Source organism: Varanus komodoensis, unplaced genomic scaffold, assembly GCF_004798865.1.
Source record: "Varanus komodoensis strain SLA01 unplaced genomic scaffold, ASM479886v1 scaffold15, whole genome shotgun sequence".
Lineage (NCBI taxonomy): Eukaryota > Metazoa > Chordata > Lepidosauria > Squamata > Varanidae > Varanus > Varanus komodoensis.
In genome coordinates, this window is record NW_025335440.1 from 7006632 (window position 1) to 7024599 (window position 17968).

At 54.1% G+C, this 17968-nt stretch overlaps 1 protein-coding gene across 1 annotated transcript in view; it reads left to right on the top strand.

Annotated features, from left to right (window-relative positions):
* The first annotated feature begins 1339 nt into the window (after window positions 1-1339).
* Window positions 1340-17968, top strand: part of GJC2 (gap junction protein gamma 2) — a 40793-nt gene continuing 24164 nt past the window's right edge. Inside the window, exon 1 of the mRNA XM_044425009.1 lies at window positions 1340-1419. The gene's annotated coding sequence lies outside the window, so the exon portion shown is untranslated. The remainder of the gene's footprint in view (window positions 1420-17968) is intronic.

A 17968-nucleotide genomic window follows, 5' to 3' on the forward strand; every position in this document is an offset into this window, starting at 1 on the left:
GCTGCAGAACAGGGAACGGCCAACTCGGTTGCTGAGCATCTCTGCATCTCTGAACAGATGCAGAGTTTGCAAGTGATCTCGGGTGCAGTCCGAGGTCGCCTCTGCTTCAGCTGGGAGAGCAGTTTTTATGAATCGAAATCCAATTGCTAATTAGATTTTTCTGGCAGGCCAGGCTGAGGCCAGCCAGAGAGAATAATTTCCTGCCGCTTTCTGAACCACAGCTAGATCTCAAGCGAGCGTGTTCTGCCTGGGCATGACCTTGGCTGATGCTCTTCTTGTTGGCCCAGTTCTTGGAACAAGAGTGCTCAAAGTGAGTTTTTCTGGGGTTAAGACCCAGGATGAAAAATGGGGTGGGGGAACCCGAAGGACACAAAGCTGCTCAGATTCTGCTTATATGAATTTATAGCTGTATGAACAAATGTAGAAGGAATGGCTCGGATTTATCTAAATTTTGCAGGCGGCAAAGGCAAAGAGTGAACTGCTCAACCAAAGAATCAGAAAGAAATTTTTCAGTTGGTGCACATTGTAACCCAGATCATGGAAGTAGTGGAAATGGGTTTCTCTCCCCTAATCTTAATTGACTTGCCGGGGAAGATGGTAGGAGCTGCAGCCCCTGGGGATTTCTCACCTGTGGCAAAATACTGAAATGCTGTTTTTCCCTGTGGAAAGAGGCCCAGAGGGCTGGCTGCCTGGGGCCACGCTTTCCCAATTGGGCTAAATAACTGTGAACTGGTCACTAACAAAAATTAAATGTTTTGGTCCTGGGCTATACAGAAATGGGCAGAAGGCAGGGCTGCTGACTTAACAGGTGCTCCAAAATAATAAAAACCCCGCCATTTCTACCGCAGGGGCTGAAGCAGCTGAACTTCACAGGGCTCCTCCTCTTCTCTCACCACGTAGAGAAGGCGAGAACGTCGGGGCCGGAAGGAGCCAAAAAGGGCCTGGGTCCAAACCCCTGTGCCCTGCAGGGCCCAGGTGAGCCATCACCTGCTTGCTTGAGCAGCAGAGTGGCGAGGGGCAGGTGCTTCCGGAAACAGGAGCAGCTCAGCTTGGGGACCCCCGTGGTGCTCCTGGCGCAGGTGCCCGGCCCTGCCTGCCCTTGCCGTGGCCTGACGTGGACGGCGCAAGGACTGGCTCCGTGGGTCCCCGAAATGGGAGCACAGATCCGGGTGCGCCGCCCGCAACAATGGGCCCCTTTCAGAGCCGCGTGCTCAGTGAGGCCTCGTGGCGCTTGGTGGTGCAAGCCTGCTGGCAGCGTTTCCCGATAATGATGAATTGTTTTTCTCTCTGTCTTTCTCTCTGTGTCAGAGGTGAAGCCGCGAGCGCTGCCGCACGAATCCTCTGTTTCAAAAAAAAAAAGGGAAAAAAAGAGGACGACGACCTGCAGCTCAGGACGCCCATTTTTCCTGTGTGTGGAAGGTATGCGATGCGTTATGCGCTTTACTAACCGGAGACAGCTCCGTGCATTTCTTATTTGCAGCCAGGAGAAAGAGCTCGTTGTAACCTTCCGCCGACCACATGAAATACCCCTCTGTGTTTTTCCTTTAAACCACATTGTGTTATTTTCCCCCGGTGAACCATAACACATGAGCTGTAAACGCGTTCGAGGCACCCGAAGGTATGCAGGGCGCCATCCATCAGCAAGCTGAAGTTTCATCTGTCGGTGATGAGGTTGGCCTCGCCATCGTGGTTTGTGTCCCTCTCCCTTGAGCCTGGAGTCAGGCCTTTCCTCCCAAGAGGACTGTGAAAAAGCAGAAGAGCTGGCAAGGTTCAGATCTGTGTTTATTCCAAGCGGTGCTTAGTTCCGAATCCTTCACGCCTGCTCCATGGGTGTTTGGATGAGCTGTCAGGTCATCCTGCGCCTGGGCTTTGTCTCGGGCTGCTCCGTCACGGCCACTGAGCCCTGTGGGGCTGCTCCAGATTGCAGAAAGAAAGTGGGGAACCGAGAGAGTCCCGTGGCCTTTCATTTTAGGGGAGCACCAAATCTGGAAACAGCTTCAGCTAGGAAACATTAAGGATCGTGTTGGCATTGGTGTTTTTGCTTTCCAGGAGTGAAAACGCTTTTTTCATGGTTGTAGGCTAGTTTTCTGAACAGCCCCACCTTTTTTGAGAATGTTATTGTTGAGTCACCGAATAAAGAACCAGAAAGTGCTGCTGTGGCTGCTCAAGATGCCTGGTGAATTCGTTTGTATTTATGGTGCATCCCGGTGGCTTACTCTGCATGGTATTCCTTAGTGCTGAACCGGGGTCTTGAAGGGGGAAGTGCCATGGGCACAGTCCTAAATCTGTTTAGGCAGAAGAACATGCTCTCATTCCTGCCATTCCGCAGACTGGGAATTGCAGTACATTTTTCTGGCTCGGCAGACACAGGATTTTGCCCTTCAAGAGCGACAGACCTGCATGCAGCGTGGAAACGGCACCTTCACTTGGAGAAGTGCCCCTAATAGCACGTGAACGCAGCGTAAACATAGCTATCAGAATAAATCTGGCTTTGCACATCCCAAGCGAATTGGGAATCCAGCCTTAAATAACAGGAATGGCATTTTGAAAAAGGACTTCTTGATTTGGAGCAAGACATGGGGTTTCCAGCACCTGTCCTGTGTACATGGTGGCAGAGCGGGGACTTTCCAAGGAATCGAGCCGCCTTCTCCAACCAAGTGCCCCCCAGGTTTGTCAAAATACTGTGTCCATCGCTTCCAGCCATCGGTAGCTGTTTCCCCTCTAATGGACTGTAGAGGGCTGGGGGGGGGGGAATCATATACCCCTCCATCCATAAGTAGGTCCCCAGCCCAGGCTAAGCCAAAATTGACTCACCTTTGCCTCCTTACGGTGATCGTGTATCTAGACGTTGCAGGACTCACTGAATGTTTGTTTGTTTGTTTATGAATGTAAAATGTTTCTCGGCTTCCTTGTAGAGAGAGCACTCCACAATAAAACACATCACAATCCCATGTGATGGGATACAATTCCGTGTTAGTCCTGAATACAGAAGGGCCATTGAAGCGAACGGGGAGTCTCTTCTGGCCCCGCAAGTCTCCTCTGTACAGGACTAAGCTTGGCTCGCCCCCGGAGTATTTCTCTGTGCGTGTTTTAGATAGGAACGAACGGATCGCTCCGTCTCTCCAAGCTCCGTCACTCTGTTCCTTTTCTGCTGGAGATGCGACAACCAAAGTCTGTGAGAAATGAACACCGGCAGGTGAGAGGAGTGTGCTTTGACCATCGCGAGGGCGGCGTCGCCCATTCCTGGCTGGTTGCTGGACGGCACAAGCCACCACAGAGTCTCCCGGCCATGGTGTCTGCTGCCTGCTCTTGCAGCTCTGCTTACATCCGAGGAATAATTCCTGACCCTTGGAGTAGTTCGGCAGCAGAACGCTTGACCTGGGAAGGACATTGGTCTTCCCACGTGGGACGGCCCTCTGTCAGGGATGCCTGTTTTTCGATTTGATTCATATCCTGCTTTTATTCCTCTCAGGGAATTAAAAGCAGCTTACCTCATTCTCTTCCTGCTGCTCTCAGAACATTCCCCAGAACAACAACCCTGTGAGGTAGACTGGGCTGAGAGTCTGAGGCTGGCCCAGTTGGCTCCATGGCTGAGTGGGGACCAGAACCCAGATCTCCTGAGACCCATCCCCACACTCTTTAACCACTGCACCACACTGTCTCTTGGAGTCCTCATTGATCGGGGGCTGGACTTCATGGCCGTGCAGGCCCCTCCCAGCTATTGTGTGATTTCTGCTTGGGATCATGTGCATCTCAATCAGCACGTGGACATTTGCTGCTGCGTCTTTGGAGATTCCTCAGACCTCCCAGGCGTCTGCCCTTGGCCGCTTCCCCCTTTCTTCCCTCGGACGAGCCGCAGCTTCTGAGGAGGCCACCTGTGCACCCCATCACCTGTGGCCACCACCACCCATGCCAGGGACATGGAACAGAGAAACAGTGAGTCAGAAGGGGCCTCCCGGGCTATCTAGTCTGACCCCCGGCTCCAGCCAGGTCTGCTCATGGCATGCCCGCCATGTGGACGTCCAGCCTATCCTTGAACACCCGCACCAATGGGGCCTCAACCACCTCCCGTGGAAGCCCATTCCACACCCTCGGGGTCCCAACTGTCAGGAAGTGCTTCCTGGCATCCAAATTGAACCTTGGCTCCCTGAGCTTTGCTCCCTTGGAGCGCATCCTGCCTTCCTCTGCAGGGGAGAACAGGTCTCTCCCCACCTCCATGTGACGTCCCTTCACGTTCCTATATGTTGCCAACAGATGCACTCGGAGTCTCCTCTTCTCCAGGCTGAAGAGACCCAGTTCCCTCAGTCTCGCCTCATACGGCTTCCCCTGCAAACCGGCCACCAACCTTGTGGCCCTCCCCTGTACTGATCCCAGCCGTGCCGCATCCCTCTTGCAGTGAGGGGCCCCCGCCCACAAATCTGCCCCCCCACAGCTCCCCACTGGGTCAGCTGCAAAACGTGAAGAGGCACCTGCAGGCAGCAGAAATGCAGAACCACAAGGGAGGTGACCTGCATGTTGCCTTTCCGGGCGCTTCCGCTTTTGGACAGGTTAGCTGAAAAGCTCTGCTGACCGACTTCAAAGCAATCCTTTCCCCCAGTGCATTGTGTTTCGAAGCCCTAGTGCTTAAAAAGAAAAAAAAAAGTCAAATCTCCCGGGATGTTGGATTTCTTTTTTTCTTATGGGCAAGGTTCCCATTCAAGAGAAGTGGCAAGAAATTCTCTCAGCTGCCGCCTGCAGGACAGCAAACTGTGCCCAATTAAGGAGATGCAGCGGTCAAGCGATCTGCCTGGAATTCCTCGCTGGTGCTGCTTCTTCCCAGCAAAATGGGTGACTTATTTGTCCTGACAGCGCCACTCTCACTCATGGAGGGACTTACAGTGCCGCCCCCCCCCCCCCCGGGTGGTGCTCGCAGGGCTGAGAAAGCAAAGGAGAGAGTCCTGCTTGTGCTCCAGCTCATCTGCTCAGACACCCCGAAGCCTTTGGCAGGAATGCGGCATCTTGGCAAGGATTCTGCCTCTGATGAAGGAAGCCAGGCAGACCGGCATGTGCCAGAAGAAACACACTAGTCCTTAAGGTGCCACGAGGCCTTGCTGGTTTGGCAGCGGCAGACTGGCGCGCCTCCCCCCCCCCCCCCCCCCCCCGAAATATCCTAGGAGGTGCCCTCTGTGCAGACCATGAATGCTTCCTTGCGGTCATTTCTGTCACCAAGGAGAGCGCATGGAATTCTTCTGCGACGTCATGATGCTTCTGATGCGTGAGTTGCCGATCATCTTTCCCTGGAATGTCCTTTGGAGTTTGGGGTCTAGATAGGGAAGAAATGGTCTGAATCCACGCTCTGTCCTGCATACTCGTGGTTTGGTTGCTAGATCCTATCCTGGCACCATGAGATAAACATTAGTTTTAAATTCGTTCTTCTTGGTGGTGGTTTGTTATGGTTTTCCTACAAGGCAGTGGAAGCATCCCAAGTGGATGGATGCAGACGAAATGGAGGAGAAGAAACCCGCTACTTGTTTTAGAAGTCAGTCTCCCTCAGCTTCTCCGATTGTGGAGCAAAATATCCCCCCCCCTCTCTCTGCCCACCCCAAGCCATCCCCGGTTTGCTCAGCCAGGAAACCAAACGCTGAGCAGAGTCTCCAGACCCCTGCAGTGAGGAGGGAGAGCAGATTGGAAGAGGTGGGAGGGGAGAAATAGGCGCTCAGAGGTTTGCTCTGGCTCACTATCCATCAGACCCTTCAGGAGAGCTCAGACTTCCAGGCCCAAAGGAGATGCAGATCGAGATCCGGAGTGAGGCCGCTGCCTGCAGGCTGGAGGTCTCGAACCAGTCTGCAGAAACGAGGGGACACTTTTCCAGAGGGACGTGGCCAGGAGTCCTTCGCATGTCCGTTTCCTCCTCCTCCTCTTTGCATCTTTAAATATTGCTGCTTGCTTCTGCAGAATGAGTTGGAAATCTCCTGCAGAGCAGACCTGCAAATGCTCTTCTTCGCAGGCTTGGCAGTCCCTGTGTCCTTCTGCGCTTTGGAGCTCAGGACGAGGGGTGGGGTGGCGGTTTCAGGGGGAAGGTGGCGCAGTCCCTTTTTTCAGAGTGGTGGGCTCGCACCCATGCGCTTCATGAGCATCACACCCATTACTCTGCCGAGCGAAGCACAGCCGCCCATTGCTGGGTGCCTGCTCGTGCTCCACCTTCGCTCCCCTTGAGCGCGGGGCGATTCCTGGGGCTGCCGTGCGGCCTCCCCGGTGCGGCATGGCTCACGGGTGAAGGCAGGTGCTCGTCGAGTTCTCCCTCATGAGCGTGGCGTCGGAAGGTGGTACAATCTCGGTGGAGATGACAAGGATTGCTGGTAGAAGACGAGTGTGGTGTGTGCAGTTGTGGCAAGCACACTTATTCTTTTTCTCACACACACACACGCACACCGTTCACCCTGTGCTGGACATAAGATTCCGAAGGATCGCTTTTCACCTGTACCGCTCCTTGTGGAGTATTGGCATGTGTTGTCTGTAAAAAGTGCCTTGTTTCTCATCAGCAGATAAGTTCATTGTTTTTATTGTTGTTTATCTTATCCTGCTGCTTTGCACCTTATATGAGTTGATTTCATTTGGTTTTAGATGTGGTTTTTATTGTTGTTTATCTTATGCTGCTGCTTTGCACCTTATATGAGTTGATTTCATTTGGTTTTAGATGTGGTTTTGTTTTACCATAGTAATGTTACTTTGTAGTTTCTGTTTTTGGTGAGCTGCAGGGAGAACCCCTGAGCTATGAAGCAGCATACAAATACAATCCATCAATCAGTGGTTCTCTTTGTTCTGGCACTAGCCATCAAGCTAAGATAGTGAACTTCAGTATATACTAGCCTTTCCCAACCTGGGGCTCTCCCGACATGTCGGACTGCAATTCCCATCATGACACATCTGGAGCGCCTCTGGCTGGGGAAGACTGGCTTATGCAGTGGGAAGCAAGCCCCATGGGCAGAGAGGGCTGTGGCGCCTCGCGCTTTGTCTGGCGGACTTCTGCGGCTTCTTGGCTGCCTGCGTTGCAGCTGAGACATCTTGGTTCTTGTTCCAAGGCCATCTCAGTCGCTGCATACCTGGCAACGCAGAGCAGGAGGAAAGCTCACAGCCCAGCAGCCCCTGCTCTGCACGAAAAACCAGGCAGGGCTCAGAAAGAGTCTTTCCTGGATCCCTCCGAGCAGCTGTCCCTTCCAGCAGCCCGTTGCTGCGTCTGTGGGTGATGTTTAATTTTGCAAAAAATGCGGACCTGTTTTTGTGGGCATTTTGCAAGTTGTGAAACTCATTTTGTCCACATCTTTTCAAATGAAACAGAGAAACAGAGCGAGTCAGAAGGGGCCTCCTGGGCCATCTAGTCTGACCCCCGGCTCCAGCCGGCTCTGCTCACGACATGCCCGCCACGTGCATGTCAATGAGACGTGTTCTTTGCTGGCAGTTTTTCTGACGAAAAAGCACAGGGCCCATTTCTGTTCCGTACACGGGTTTGCATGCGTACGGCTGTAGCTTTGGCTGTCGGGCAGGATAGAAATTAAATAACTCGACGCTGCTTGCCTCTTTGGTTGCGAACTTCAGGACGTGTAGATGTCGGTGCTTATCTGCATTCTGGTTCTTGTGTGGGTTCAAAAAGGGTGAATTGGGTAAGTTTGCAATATAAATGTGAGCTGAATCAGTCTAAGTGCTAGGCAGTACCACTAAGTGGTATGATAGTATTTTGATTAGATATTTTTGAGAATCTGATTCTGAGTACTTTGATTCAGGGTGAAGTTTGCTGGCAGCTAAACAACCCAAGGTCCAAATTTGGGTTCCAACTCTGGCTTGCCTCTCTCCTGGGTTCCCATATCACACTAAACAAGTCAGGGACAGAGCGTCGGGCAGCTTGCTCTGGGTTGTTTTTCCGCACGAGCCAAGATTATGTCTGAATCTGGATCAACTGTGGCTAGTTTTAAATATGGCTTAGGAAAAGAGACTCACTTTAGACTCTGGTTTATGTTCCCGGCGTGTTTCCCTAAAAGTTAACCATAGTTAACACTATTTACAAGTTCTTGGTTCCGATGAAATGGTGTGACTTTGCTCAGTGGAAAAGCGAAGCGGTTGCTTCTTGGCGTTCCTTCGTACGGCAGTCCCGGCCTTCTATTCAAGGGCAGGTCTGGCTTGGGGTCCCCACGGCACTCTGTGGGCTAGTCCAGCATGCCCGTCTGTGCACACTCAGGTGTTCAGGGACCCCTGGGCAAAGCACACCTGCAGGCCTGTGGAGCTGGCATCCTCCACGCCCCCTTCTCACCAGCACCATTTTCTGGGCTGGGGCAAGAGTCGGCCTTTGGCAGGTGCCCAGCCACGCCTACCTGTGATGCCAACCCACCTGCCGGGCATCCCAAGCCAGAGAGGCGTTCTTCTGCAGGAGGCGTGAGTAACTGTGGCCGGAGCCCGTGTGGTATCTGGGGAAGGTGGGCAGGGCTACCACTGTCGCGGAGTGCGGAGCGGCCGGTGTTTCCACAGAGACTGGCAGGTCCACCTGGGCCACAGGTGTGGCTTTGTACGTCGTTCAGGAGGTCCAAAACGGAGGGCAACGCGCAGAGCCAATTCCAAGCAGCCCCCAGTTGCCTTCCTAATCCAGCACCCTCCAGATGTGCTGGATGGCACCTTCCAACATCCCCCGGTCCAATATACCTGGGGGACACACCTGATTGGGGAAGGTGGCGGCTGAAGTTCCCTGTTTCCCAGAAATTGTCTCTTGAGGCCTGCTTGAGCATTTGGCTTCTGTGCATGCAGTTGAAAGAGGAGGGAGGCAGGAGACGGTGTGGGGGGGGGGGGGGGCAGGAAGGCCTGTCAGGGGGAGAACCAGGAAAAGTTTTGCAGCGACGCCTGTTTTGGTCTGGATTGGAGAAGAGGGAGGGCTGGAAGTGGCCGGGTTGCATCTGGAAGCTGTTAGGTTGTCCAGAGGGCTCTTATCCCCCTCCACATGAGTCTCTGGAAATCCTTCAGGAGCCTGAGCTGAGCCATTTGTGTTTTCTCTCCCTGAATGAGCCGGAGACAGCCCGTTTCCGGCCTCCGTGGAATTCCCCCACGCCCCTTGTGGGTCCGGGAGAGGTGGGGGCTTCCAGAAGGCCTACTTGGCGGGGTTTGCTTGCTTGCTAAAGCAGTCTGGGGGGTGCCCACCCAGGTCTTCCCTTGATGCTCACCCTGGCATGCAGCCTTGGGCCCCTCGGAAAGCATGCGGATTTTCATTACCCAGCGATACGTTTTTCTCGGCTCCGGGCGTGGGTTTCAGACGTGATAAAGGGAAGGTTGTTCGCCTCACAGGCCTCCGAAGCTTCAGCCACCTTTTAAAATGCCCACTTTGCTTTGGCCAGGGAATTAGTAACATACCTCTTGGCCAAGTCTCGAATCGCAGCCTTTCTGGTTGTGGCTGGCCACTCTGGGATGATAATTCGACAACAGTCAGAAAATAACTCCCAGCATCCATATAAAATGTCCGTATAAAAAATGATGGTGCAGACCATGCTTTGGGCCATCGTGTTAGGTTAAAATGTCCTGCGCAATCCCAAATTCCAGCAAAAGGACCGCGAGCAGGGCTGGCCGAAGCCAGGGTGGTCCTTGTTCCCCAGATACGCGTCCAGCACCACTAGGTGGCGCACCTCTCATGTGTACCTGGCCGGATTGCGGCGGCGGCGGCGGCCCCGAGGATGAGTTTGGAAGCGACTCCGAATTGCGCGGGGTTGAACTGGCGGGTTGCGCTGCATTTTAGGGGGTGGCGCCTTGCCTCTCATCTGGGTTTAAGGCACTTTCTGTACGCGCTGTCCTTCCTCTGGGTTCCCCCCTCGGAGTCTCTTGCGTGCGCGTGCACAGCCCGGGTGCAGCCGTCCGTAAAGAGAAGAGCAAGTTCAATGCGTTTTGCCCTGGGGGGCGGGAAAAGACCCCCCTCCCCTTTGGGTTCTTCAGCTGAAACACCTGCCTGGCTCTGAGACCCTGTCGGGGTGGGTTGACCCTCCCTGTGCATGGACTTTTTTGGGGGGGGTCGCTTTAGCCCAGGGGTCCTCAGATTTTTCCAAAGGGGGCCAGTGGACAGGTGCCAGCGGTGGGCGCCGGTGCGGGCCAGCGAGGGGGTGCGCACGCACGCAAGGCGGGGATGGGGGGGCGCACGGGGAGGCGCCAGCTTGCTCACGAGGAGAGCGAGTCCAAAATGACCTCGTGAGCAAGCTGCCGCCGGGCATGCCCGGTGAGGTGCTGGCTTGCTCATGAGGAGGTCGTGTTCTCCAAGCTAGTCCAAAACGACCACCTCGCTAGCAAGCTAGCAGCGTGCCCGCACGCGCCCCCGGCGAGTGCAAAACCTGTGGGGCAGGCCGGTTCAATGGGCATGGTGGGCTGGATCCGGCCCGCGGGCCTTCGTTTGAGAACCCATGCTGTAGCCAGTTGGTTTGCAAGGCACTGCACGGTTACCTGGTTCAAAGTTTATCTGCCGCTTAATTATTTCGTTAATTTTTCCCTTTCCCCTTCCGATCTAAAGGGAGAGTAGATGGCAAGCTTACTGACATAGGCCGATCCATTGCTTCGAGGAAAAGAGTAACACTGGGATCAAAGACAGTCCATTCCCACCGAGCAAATGCGGATTTCTTCTCATGCTTCTCCAACCGGCTGCCCACAAGTCCAGCACAGATGTGGACCCGACGCACAGGCGTGTTTTCCCAGGGGCTTGCCACTGAATTTTCATGCGTCTGCATCATCTGCGCATCTCCACTTCCTCACGTTTGCCACTGACATACCGCCTTTATGCAGACAAGTCTTAATGAAATTGGCAGGTCTTAATAGGTGATCAACACTTCCGATTAATTTGTGGTTTCCTTCTCTGCTGAATCTCTCCTAATACCATGCATCCCTTGGGCAAGTTAACAATTGCTTGTTTTCAAGGTAAGCCACTGGAATGTTTCTGAACATTCCGTAGCACCTCAGCAGTTAAATCTATAGCCCAAGCCATTTTCAGATTAGCTCGCTGCATTCACTGTTTACCTCGTTTTTATTTTTTAAACTCACATGCATTTAGTTGGGGTTTGTTAAATGGAGCTGCAGCTGGAAGGTTCCAAATCTTATCGGAAGGTTCCAAATCTTATCCTAAATTGGTAAAGAACAGAGAAACCGGGGCCACTGAGCTAAACGATGACATTCCTCTGCTTTATTCGAAAAGAAGCAGTATCTCCTCATACAGACCTTCTTGGGCTTTTTCAGCATAAACTGAAATGGCTCAAAAGGTTTATCTGACATCTCGAGGTCTAGAAAACTGGCCCTAAACATAGAAAAAGCGAAGTTTCTTGTTGTTCTGCTTAGATCATAGCTTTTGCAGTAAAAGCAAGCTGAAAGTGCCATCTGTGTGGTCTGATACCCCTAAAGAGACTTTTCCAAGACCCTTTTCTCAGCTTGCAAAAGTTGGTTCACGGATGCGCAAAGGAGGCCTCTTGCTCTGTTGGGGTCAGACCAGCCGTACCATGTGCCCTGAGTCCCAGGGCTAGTGCAGGTCTTTTTTCTGGACCGCTGGAAATGGGCAGCCCTGGAGCCCTTTCTGTTGCTCGTTTATGGGCACCTCCTTCCCGCGTCGGACAATGAGCCCAGTAATTTCCTCCCCGCTGTGCAGGAAAGGATAGTTAACCCGCGTCCGTTTCCAGTGATACGAATCTCCGTTTCCTTTGTCGCGCCACAACAAGTGCTTTGAAGTGCCAACAATTAGGTCTGGACAGACATCGGTTTATTGCTTGCATCAGCTCCTCCATGTTGCGAGGACGGGGTTTCATCCTAGAAGTGTCCAGGTGGGAGAGCAGCTTGTAAGCCGATCTAAGCTTCTTGGAGAAGGATGCCCAGGGAGGCAGAGATGCCCAGGTCTGGACCGCAGCAGCAAGAGTTTGTGACTTTATAGGACTGGATGGGGTGCTATTGTGTCACCTGACTTCTCCCGATCTGGCAGCTGCAGCGCCACCCTCTGGCTGTGGGTGGTACTGTGTCTGAACGGGCAGGTAAAAATCCGTTCCTGGGCAAGCCATCGCCAGGGACCCTAACGCAGGGCATCGGGTCCTTTCCAAGAAGAGCTCAGGGCTGCATTTTCTGGCTTTTCCCTGTTTGCCCTACAGCATCTGCCATTCAGAGACAAGCTGGTTCGGATTCCGGAAGTCCCGGTTAGCTCTGCTAGGTTGTCGTTGTGGATAGACTTTGCCACCGCTTGTTGTGTGGTGTCACGGCCTCTCTGAGTTACGGCAACCGTACAAGTGGGCGTCCTTCAAAATGTGGTGTCCTTGAACAGCGCTTGTAAACAGTGCCGTGGCTCCAGGCCGACCGAAAAGAGGGTGGCAAGAAGTGACTTGCAGGGAAAGAGAAGGTGGCAGCAGAGGGGAAGAGAGGAAAGGATGAGGGGAGGACCGAAGGAAAGGCTTGCCCATTTTGGTTCTTGCCTCGGATGCCTTCTGGAAGCAGAAAATAACGCCACCTTGGCCTAGTCTGGGGTGGTGATTCGACTGGAGTGAGGACTGCGGGGTCCAGGTTCTGCCAGCATGGTTTAGTTTAGCATTTTGATTTCCCCCAGGCAAACCTGAAGAGTCATTTCATCTTTTTAGAATGGGGGGGTGCCTGGAGGAAAGGAGGTGCATTTCAACACCCTTAAAGCACACAGACATATCGAATGTGGCACTTGGTATCAAAGGACCAGGGCTCCCCGGACAACAGGCGTTTTATACAGTGGCAGCTCCTCCCTCCGCGATGGGCAGCGCAGCCTGCGGCCTGGAGAGGAGGGCGACCTCCTTCGCCCCCGTCCCGTCGTCAGTGTGGCGGTTCTGCGGATGCTTTGGAGCACACGGCCTCCAAGAATGAAGCTGTCAATAGACCGATTGTGCGCGAAAGATAATGCCTCTTGGCTGTGATTGGCCGCGGCCAAGGGTCTCTGAGCAATCTGACCAGGCGTAAAATGTTTTCTTTGCAACTGGGTGGAAGAAAGAGGGAACGGGCAGGAGCGCGACGGTGCCGTGAGCCCCCCACTCGCTGCGCTGGGATTTCCGCATCGTTCGCTCCGGAACCGCAAAGGTGCCACCAGGCCTTGGACGCCAATGGGAGGGCTGTTTGCAGTGGCTTGCCAGATGCTGTTAACATGGATCAGGGACTGACCCCCGAGACCGTCACTGGAAGCGCCACGGGGGCTCTGTTGGTGCTCCAGGTGCCGCCGGCGGATGCCCATTGAGACCACGGAGAGACATGGAGGCGGAGCAGAGCAGGTTCACTGGGACTTTCCCAGGCTGACAACCCCTTCCAGCGATTCGAGCACCAGGTCGGGAATTGCAGGCTGCCTCGCTTGGAGAGTGCCTTTCTGCCTTAAAGTGTTGCCCGGTTTCTGATGTATCTTGGCATCCGCTGTTCGGCCCACATCGCACGGCACGCTGCTCCGCCTCTGTTGAAAAGCTGTTTGTGAAATGGGGTCCCGCGGAAGACGAAGGTAGGGGTCAGGTCCCATCTGCCAAAGACGTCGTCATGGTTTCTCCCACTCGGCAGCAGCTCCTTCCAGCCTGAGTTTTTCTTTGTACGTGTTTAACTTCCTCAATCTGGTGTCCCGCTTTCCAGCTGGATTGGACTACAATTCCTATCCTCTGCAGCCAATCTCAGCAAAGGTTTTCTGGCACCAGGTTGGGGACAGGTAGTTTAACCTGCGGACACCAGGTACAAGACTACTTAAGACATTTTCAGATAAAACACTGTGGCTGGAAGTAAAATTGTCTGTGGGAGGAACAGCTTTGTAGGGGTGCCTTGGGGAGCAAAAGGGGTCAGCAGGAAAGGGGCCGACAGCACCTTTGCCTCTGCCCAAACATCCTCTTTAAACGGCCCATTGCTGTATGTTTCACAGGTTCGTAGCATGTCCCCACTTCCATTCACAGTCGTCACAAAGACTAGGTGTCCGGCACCACTGTTCTGCCCACCGTTGGCCTGAGACCGCACGCCAGGTTCCTGGGTGGCCTGAATTTTCCCGGATCAGGGCCTGCAGCCCGGGCTCACACTCATGGCGTGTAATTGTGCACACACACGCGCTCATGTATGCACAAGAAAGGCAGGGTTTTGTCTTGTGATGCAGACTTCCCTAAACGGGTGTCTTCTTGTCATTCGCCCTGCGGCTTTCCTCATGCTGGCCGGGGCTGGTGGGGTTTGTAGTCCAGCCCTTCCGGAGAGCACCAGGCTGGGAAGGCCGGGCTGAACGCTTCCTTGCCCTGTGCAGGGGTCTTGTTTGGTTTGGCTCCCAGCTTGGCAAGGGCCGGTTTTCGAGGGATGTCTCTGCGTGAGGCGGTCGGATCGGCTGCCTGGGAGCAGACCGAGGCCAGGCCTTGGCTTGCGAGAGATGTGGGGCTGAGGAATGCGGAGAGAGGCATTTCCAGAAAAGAGAAGAGAAGAAAAAAGGCGCGCATTGTTCTGGCTGGTGCCGAGGGGGAGTCCCCTGCAGGAGCGGCCAAAGCAAATATTTGCCGCCCGCCCGGGCTGAGAAAGTCTGAAGGTGTGGCAGCAGGATGCGGGCAAGTGCTCCTCTGGGTGTACGGGGGGATGCAGGGCTCATTCAACAGCTGGAAGGAAAGCCGGCGTTGCCGCCCGGGCTGCTGATGAGAGGGCAGTGCCGGGGGCAAAAGCCGCCTCCGTCACCCAAGCCCAGCAGCAGAGGGAGGGAGGGAGGGCGGGAGGGAGGAAGGATCCTCCCAGTCTTTGGCCCGTGGGTCCTGCGGATCTGGAGCAGAGGGGTTCAGGGGGGCCGTGGCACTTCCTTCCCCCCCTCCTTGCAGCCCAGGCTCGGCTGATTCCGTTTACTCTTTGCTCCAGGTTTGCTTGTCTAAAACTTTTCTATACCGTCCCGTACGTAGACGTCTCGGGACGGTTTACAGCAAATTAATCCTAAAAATAGAAATAACAGTTGCCAGCATCCAGTGTTAAAATAGAAACCCACTAAATAAAACAAGTTAACCATTAAAATATGGGGAGAATAAAAAGGTTTTCCCTGACGCCGAAAGGAAAGAAGCGTTGGTGCCAGGCGGACCTCTTTGGGAGCATGTTCCACAGTCGGGGCGCCACCACAGAGAAGGCCCTCCTCCGGGTAGCCCCCCTCCTGATCTCTTTCAAGGATGGCTCCCGGAGGAGGGCCTCTGACTCCGATCTCAAGGGACGGGAGGGCACACAGGGGAGAAGGCGCTCCCTCAGGTATCCGGGACCCAAGCCCTTTAGGCGGAACCACAGGTGAGACCTCTGTGGCTGGAGAGAAACTCGCCTGGGGGAGGAAGCGGGTTGGGGACGTGGTCTGGAAGTCACATGTGGCTGCCAGGAGGGGGTTCGGCCGCTCCTCTCGCCCCTTCCCTGCCTTGGCACTTTTGTATTGCTGCCTCTGGCTGAGTGGCAAGGAGTTCCCAAGGACAGTGCTTCCAGGTACGGCTGCTTCTGGACGGGAGGGTCCCTGGAGACTCGGGGCATGCCGGTCCTGTTGGCTTTTGTCGCAAAGACCCTCCAGAGGCCAACTGCCAGCAGTTCCAACCCTGCAGGGACGCTCTTCCACATCAGCTCCACAGGGAGGGCGGCCTGCCGCACCCCGCCCCCTTGCAGCCCTGGGGCCGCATCCTTGCAGAGCGCAGAGACCAAGGTGAATGGGCCGGGGCCGAAAGACTCGGCGATTTTCGCGCAAAGTTTTCTCCGTCACTCACTCAGCCCTGGGAGAGGCGTTCCGGCTTTTTAGAATGGGGGAAAAGTCTGCAAAAGCTAGAATACTTCCAAGCCATCGGTGTTCAGGGCAAGGGAGGTGGTGTGGCCGTCCGAGGACTCCCACAACGCTGTGTTGTGAGCACACCTGGACTAAAATGTGCCCCCTCCCCCAATGGCACCGTTGTGTGGCAGCCGTTTTGACTACACGACCCTCACTGGGGGTTTGCAACATGTTGCGCAAACCTAGCCGTTGTGGGTTATTCCAGGGTTAAACACCCCTTGCATTATTACCCTGCTAATTAACAGTTACGCAGGGTTTGTTTAACCCTGGAATAACCCATGATGGCTGGGTTTGCATGACACCATGCAAGCCCCAGTTGGGAGGGTGCCTGTTCAAAGTGCTAGGTGTATACACTGCGGCTTAAATAACCCACGATGAGCTGGCTTGGCCATGTGAACCAGGACTCTGGGATTCTGAGATGGTGCTTCCAGCTAAGGCTCTTCTCTCATAATCACCCTGTTTCATTCGTGGAATTTTATCGGAGGACTGGGCAATGACATCGTCCGTTCTCAGCCCTCCCATGTTTTTCCACAGAAATGTTAAGGAAGGAAAAGGGAGCTGCTGGCCGGGTCTCTGGTCTGCCCATTTTGGGCCCCTTCGATCTGCAGCTCTTGCCCGTGTTCTGATGAGCTTTGCATGTCAACACAGAGAGCTCTTGTCACGCATGGCTCCCGTCAGCCAGCCACTCCGGCCCTGCCCAAGCGGGGTTCTGCCAACAGCCTGTGTATCCTTGGGGCTGGGTGTCGTTTTTAAATGAAATCCAGCCGTGAGAGGCAGCAGTTTTGACCAGAAGGGTGGTGGGCCAGGGTAGGTGATCTACCATTTTCATGGGCTGTTTTCCTGCTCAGAAATTCCCGGTAATGTGTGGTATGTGAGATAGAGAAAGAGAAAATTACCCAGGGCTGCAGTGTTGCATAGAATTACGGTGAGGGAATGAAGGGTGCTTAACTCGTTCTCCATCAGCCATTTTTCTACACAAAACTGCCTCTCCAGCAACCCCCTCCCTGGAATGTGAGGGGTGCAGAACAGATAATTCTGGAAGGGAAATTATTACCCTTGCAGGCAAGGGAAATTGTGCTCCTTTCTGGCTTAGATTCCAGGTATGTAGACGCCTTCCCTTTCTCCATTCCTTTTCCACTGGCATTCCTCAAGATTTCGTTACTAATCTCCTTTGACTCGAGTCAGTTTTTTCAGAGGGATGCAGGTGCGGGGGTGGGGGGGACTCCTGTGTGTGCATTTTCTCCCTTTTCCATCTGCTGAGGGTCTCCTTGGGAGAAAGGGGGCTGCTGAAAGCTCTGCTGACTCCCCAGGTGGGAGCTAAAGTGAAGTGTCCAGGATTTTATCATCCTTACACCAGCATCCTACAGTTTTTCCTCCTGAGGGGCAGGTTGTCCTCCTTGCTGTTTCATGTGCACAACAACCCTGCAAGGTAGGTCGGGCTGAGAGTCAGGGGCTGGCCCGGGACCACCCAGGGGACTTGATGGCTGAGTGGGGACTCGAACCCAGATCTCCTGCCTCCTAGCCCGTCTCCCTCACCACTACACCCCCGTGAATCTCCTGGAGTAAAGCCAGGATCTTCATGCATCCGTACCGCTGCGATGCCTCTCCGTGGACCCCCCCTCGGTATAGTAGTTGACCTGGACTCAGAGTCCACGTTGATCTCACTCTTGGCAAAAGCGCGGCTATTCTGCTCTTAATCACCCTGTTGCAGTGGCCAAGGTATGAGTTTCCCAACTGCCGGTGGAAAATTCGAAAGAGGATTGAAACGGGAATATTATTGCCTTAAGGACCTAGTGTTAATTTCCTTCTCCCCGTCCAGCACATCAAGCCCTGATATGGCACCGTGTTCCTCAGGTCCTAAATTGCTGGTATTTGACTCATAATGCCGGGTGGGGGTGTGCGGGGAGTCCAGTCACGCCTAGTTCCAGCTATTGAAATGCAGGCGGCCCTCATGGTCAAACAGGAACTGACCCTTTCATTGTTGGTGGACGCGCCGATGACATATCAGGACTATTGCCTCGTCTTTCTTTCCAGTGATTTTTTTATTTTTAATTTTAATTTTCGCTGAGACCCGAATTCCAGAGGGCTGGGACGACCGGAGGGGATGTAGAGGGAGGAAGCTCACCTTAGCAGAAAAATGCGGAGTCTAGGGAATGCCGAACGGCCGTTTTCCCTCCAGTGTCAAACTCCTCCCAAGCGAAAGCTTGCAAGCTG